The sequence below is a fragment of the Rhipicephalus microplus genome, unplaced genomic scaffold (genome assembly GCF_043290135.1).
Source record: "Rhipicephalus microplus isolate Deutch F79 unplaced genomic scaffold, USDA_Rmic scaffold_569, whole genome shotgun sequence".
In the NCBI taxonomy this organism is placed as follows: Eukaryota; Metazoa; Arthropoda; class Arachnida; order Ixodida; family Ixodidae; genus Rhipicephalus; species Rhipicephalus microplus.
The window spans coordinates 24,630-30,000 of NW_027465129.1; the positions used below are offsets into that span (position 1 = coordinate 24,630).

At 58.5% G+C, this 5,371-nt stretch overlaps 3 non-coding genes across 3 annotated transcripts in view; all 3 read left to right on the top strand.

The window, feature by feature from the left end:
• The first annotated feature begins 322 nt into the window (after positions 1 to 322).
• Positions 323 to 2,137, top strand: LOC142795160 (small subunit ribosomal RNA). The gene has a single exon (XR_012892813.1). It is a non-coding gene; the product is annotated as a small subunit ribosomal RNA (ribosomal RNA).
• Positions 2,138 to 3,856: 1,719 nt separating this feature from the next.
• Positions 3,857 to 4,009, top strand: LOC142795157 (5.8S ribosomal RNA). Its single transcript, XR_012892810.1, has one exon. It is a non-coding gene; the product is annotated as a 5.8S ribosomal RNA (ribosomal RNA).
• Positions 4,010 to 5,163: 1,154 nt separating this feature from the next.
• LOC142795155 (large subunit ribosomal RNA) overlaps positions 5,164 to 5,371 on the top strand; it is a 3,958-nt gene continuing 3,750 nt past the window's right edge. The window contains exon 1 of the ribosomal RNA XR_012892808.1: positions 5,164 to 5,371. This exon is cut by the window's right edge and continues 3,750 nt beyond it. This is a non-coding gene — a ribosomal RNA (large subunit ribosomal RNA).

Sequence of the window (5,371 nt, forward strand, 5' to 3'; positions counted from 1 at the left end):
CGAAGACGCGGGCGTGACCCGTCGTCTGGCGGCTTTGCAGTCTCGGCTCCGTTGCTAGTTCCGGCCGGTCCACCGACAGTGCAGCGGGCTTGGGCAACCCGCACGGCGCGACCGAGTCGATGCAACGAAAAAGAGCGAGCATGAACGTGCTTCTTGCCGCACGGCTCCCACTCGTCTTTCGGGAAGGTTGTGCCGTAGCGAGCTCGAACGCCGTCATCTCGGAGTGCAAAATAAGCGTGTTGGGGCGCCTGAAGGTGGCCTCCGCCGCACACAGACTGCGTCCGGCCCGCCGAGGGCGAGGACGGACGCGCAGTCGAACGATTACCTGGTTGATCCTGCCAGTAATCATATGCTTGTCTCAAAGATTAAGCCATGCATGTCTAAGTACATGCCGAAATAAGGCGAAACCGCGAATGGCTCATTAAATCAGTTATGGTTCCTTAGATCGTTTCTTCCTACTTGGATAACTGTGGCAATTCTAGAGCTAATACATGCAGTGAGCCTGGAGCCCTTTGGGTAACGGGTGCTTTTATTAGACCAAGATCGATCGGGTTTCGGCCCGTATTGTGTGGTGACTCTGGATAACTTTGTGCTGATCGCATGGCCACGAGCCGGCGACGTTTCTTTCAAGTGTCTGCCTTATCAACTTTCGATGGTAGGTTACTTGCTTACCATGGTTGTTACGGGTAACGGAGAATCAGGGTTCGATTCCGGAGAGGGAGCCTGAGAAACGGCTACCACATCCAAGGAAGGCAGCAGGCGCGCAAATTACCCACTCCCGGCACGGGGAGGTAGTGACGAAAAATAACAATACGGGACTCTTTTGAGGCCCCGTAATTGAAATGAGTACACTCTAAATCCTTTAACGAGGATCAATTGGAGGGCAAGTCTGGTGCCAGCAGCCGCGGTAATTCCAGCTCCAATAGCGTATACTAAAGCTGCTGCGGTTAAAAAGCTCGTAGTTGGATCTCAGTTCCAGACGAGTAGTGCATCTACCCGATGCGACGGCTCGGACTGAACATCATGCCGGTTCTTTCTTGGTGCACTTCATTGTGTGCCTCGAGATGGCCGGTGCTTTTACTTTGAAAAAATTAGAGTGCTCAACGCAGGCGAGTCGCCTGAATAAACTTGCATGGAATAATAGAACAAGACCTCGTTTCTGTTCTGTTGGTTTTTGGAATACGAGGTAATGATTAAGAGGGACGGACGGGGGCATTCGTATTGCGGCGCTAGAGGTGAAATTCTTGGACCGTCGCAAGACGAACTACTGCGAAAGCATTTGCCAAGAATGTTTTCATTGATCAAGAACGAAAGTCAGAGGTTCGAAGGCGATCAGATACCGCCCTAGTTCTGACCATAAACGATGCCAACCAGCGATCCGCCTGAGTTACTCAAATGACTCGGCGGGCAGCTTCCGGGAAACCAAAGTATTTGGGTTCCGGGGGAAGTATGGTTGCAAAGCTGAAACTTAAAGGAATTGACGGAAGGGCACCACCAGGAGTGGAGCCTGCGGCTTAATTTGACTCAACACGGGAAAACTTACCCGGCCCGGACACTGGGAGGATTGACAGATTGAGAGCTCTTTCTTGATTCGGTGGATGGTGGTGCATGGCCGTTCTTAGTTGGTGGAGCGATTTGTCTGGTTAATTCCGATAACGAACGAGATTCTAGCCTATTAAATAGGTGCGGGGTTCCCAGCACCTTACAACCTTCTTAGAGGGACAAGCGGCTCCTAGCCGCACGAAACAGAGCAATAACAGGTCTGTGATGCCCTTAGATGTCCGGGGCCGCACGCGCGCTACACTGAAGGAAGCAGCGTGTCTTTATCCCTGTCTGAAAAGACTGGGTAACCCGTGGAACTTCTTTCGTGATTGGGATAGGGGCTTGCAATTGTTCCCCTTGAACGAGGAATTCCCAGTAAGCGCGAGTCATAAGCTCGCGTTGATTACGTCCCTGCCCTTTGTACACACCGCCCGTCGCTACTACCGATTGAATGATTTAGTGAGGTCTTCGGACCGATGTCCGGCGCGGCCTTTCGGTTGCGCCGGTCTGTTGGAAAGATGACCAAACTTGATCATTTAGAGGAAGTAAAAGTCGTAACAAGGTTTCCGTAGGTGAACCTGCGGAAGGATCATTAACGGATTGTGAAGGGTGAGCGCCTCAGCTGCGTCTGCGCCCGACACTTTCTGCCGCTGACCCCGTTTGGACGCGGGGTCGGCTTTTCCCCACGGGGCTGCCTGAATGTGGAGCGGCACCCCGTGACAAATTGTTGCGCCCAGCGGACGCCAACACCGCGACCTTGGACGGTCGGCCAGGTGGCGGACGCGGGTACAAACGGCGCAACGCACTCATAGGTCGGCTTTCGACCCGCCACTGCACCGTGGCTCGAAGCGCTCGAAATGCGCGACCCGACCGCTGCGGGACCGCCTAGTACTGTAAACAGGAGCGGCGGAGCGCGAACGGCGAGTCGTGGTTACGTCGGTAGAAGGCGAGGCTGCGCGTTCCCGAAACGCCAGCCGAGTGCCCTCCCGACCGTTCGAGCGTGCAAGAACGAGACCCGACAATCGCGCGGCGACTGCCAAGTACGAGAGGAACGGCACAAGCGTCGGCGGTCGGTCAAGGAACTGGCGATGTGACGGGTCCGCTGTGCACCAGTGCATACCGTCCCGCCGTCCGCGGCAAGCGCCTCCGCGTCCTCGGGTGACGGAGGCTGCCGGTCGGTTCTTGCAGGCGAGGGATCTCGCTGGCACCGGTTCGCGTTGACGCGCGGCCGGTCATGGCACGGCGATGCGACGGCCGAGGTGCGCAGTACTCGATGGAGGAACCGCACGCTCCGATGACCGTCCCGCCCTCCGCGGCGTATGCGTACCGACCGTAATGGTTGCAGCAGCGCCGGCCGGCTTTTGAATTCGCCACACGAAACACGGTGCGAGATCGCGGTTAGGGGAGCGTCGACGTTGCCAGGCGTTTTGCTTGCTGCCGAGGGAAAGGCGGCACGGCCACGTCGCGCTCGTCGCGATTAGCGGGTCTGCGCGCTTTGGGAAGGTGCCGCAACGACTTGCCGAAAGAGGAAGCACGGAAGAACGAGGGACTTGGACGTCCCGACAATTGAACGCACTTGCGGCCAGGCCCTTGCTGGCTTCGTTCTTCCGCCTCGAGTAGGCTCGTACGCGGCTCCGGCGCCGAAAGTGGTCCTTGGCACCGACTTCGGTGGACGTGGGAAGTGCCGCGCAAGTACGGCGCGCCTGGCTCCACCTGTTGGCTAAAGTAGGCAGCCGGATCGGCATTTTGGTGTGCGGTGGCAAACCGTGGATGCGAAAAAAGCTTGTGCGATTTCGTGGAACAAAAAGCGGGGGTCCCCCTTTTTATGCGGAGGAGACCGACCCGCCCGCCGTGGTGAACCGCGACGCCACGGTAAAAACGGGAGAGGCTTGTCGATGGGACCGTGCATCCCGCGCTCCACGGAGGCCGGGAGGCGGCCGCCCGAGGAAATGTGTAGCCGTCGAGGCCCGCATCTGCGTGCACTCTTATCCAAATGGGTGTACCGCAGGCATTTTCTGGTTAGGCGGGCCAATGAGAGCGAGCACACAACGATACCTACGGGTCCGGCTTGGAGAACCGGCTTCGACGCCTCCCGAGTATTTATAGAGGGGTGGACCACGAAAGCACTCGCAAGTAGCGGAAGCGAAACGCCGTCCGAAACACACCGTTTGCTCGATTTGCGGCAGCCGAAAAAGGCGCGGCAGAGTTTTGGAGTCCAAGCGTGCGCTGAAAAGCGCCCTTCTTGGCCACTGTTTGGCCGAGTGCCAGAAACGTTTGGTTTTGACTGTACGGAATTGAACAAACACTTTTTCACGACTCTAAGCGGTGGATCACTCGGTTCTCGGGTCGATGAAGAACGCAGCCAGCTGCGAGACTTGGTGTGAATTGCAGGACACACTGAGCACTGATTCTTTGAACGCACATTGCGGCCTTGGGTCTTCCCTTGGCTTCGTCTGTCTGAGGGTCGGATCACATATCAAGAGAGCCTTCGGCGCACAAGGGAACGTGAGCCGTCGACTCGTTTTGACCGCGTCGGCAACACGGACAGCACGCTGAACACCTCACAGCGAGCGCCAACAGCGGCCACTCAAGGGCGAGACGGTGGCGACCGTCGTGCCAGAGCCCAACCGAAACGGGGGCGACCGACTGCATTGAGGATGTGGCACCTCGTTGAGACCGCCGCAGGACTTCGAGTCGGAAGGAAGCCTGCAGGGAAAGTGCGGTCGAGGTTGCGTACTCCTCTCTGCGACCGGGCGCGCAAGAGCTGCGAGAGCCACGGACGCGCAACTTTAACGCACGGTAAACACGAGGAGCGAAAGCCGGCCAGCAAAGCTTCTCCAGCCGTGCGCAAAGTGCGCGAGATCGCAGCCTTGCGTTGCGCTTGTTGCCCTCGAAGTAAGCAGGGTGTCCCGTAGACCGGGCGCTCGAACACGCTGCGGGGCCGTGCCTCCTCCAGGCTTTGCCGCGCGAACAGGGAACGTTCGCGCGCAAAGCGCAGGGAGGTGAGGAGGCTGCGCCCGACGTTTGCGGTTCGCTGCGTACGCGGTTGATGCGGAGAGCACGGCGCGACGACTTGCCGCGAAGCGGAAAAAGTCTCCCGCACGAGTTGGCGAAACGTTGGCGAAGCTTAAGGCGTTCTCGTCGTAGTCCGCCGTCGGTCTAAGTGCTTCGCAGTTCCCGTCCCGTTCAAAAAACTGGGCCACTCCAGTTGGGGCGGGGGCGACGCTACACGAGACGATGCCTCTCGCCAGGCTGCGTGGCTGCCCTTGCGGCGGCGGCGACTGGCCTCGGCGGTGTTTGGGCTTTCGACACGGTCGTTTATCACGCAACTGCTCGGACGACGCACGCGCGCAGCGGAATGCCGCTTGCCAGCCTTGTGAAGATGTGACCCTGTACAGGGTTGCGGGCGCACTTGGTAGGGCGTCGTACTCGGTTCGCGATGGGTTTACGAACGTGTCCCGTCACTTCCACGTCACACCGGTTGTGCGCCGCACGCGTGCAGCGGGGAAGCCGATTGCCAGCCTTGTGAAGAAGTGGCCCTGTACAGGGTTGCGGGCGCACTTGGTAGGGCGAGCGCACGCGGTCGTGCAGGAAGTTGATGGAAGCGAATGTATCCGCTGTCGACCTCAGATCAGGCGAGACAACCCGCTGAATTTAAGCATATCACTAAGCGGAGGAAAAGAAACCAACAGGGATTCCCCGAGTAGCTGCGAGCGAAACGGGACCGAGCCCAGCACCGAATCCCCCGTCCTTGCAGGCGGTCGGGAAATGTGGTGTATGGGAGGCGACGTTCTCGGGTGTTTGCGACGGTGCAAGTCCCCCTGACAGG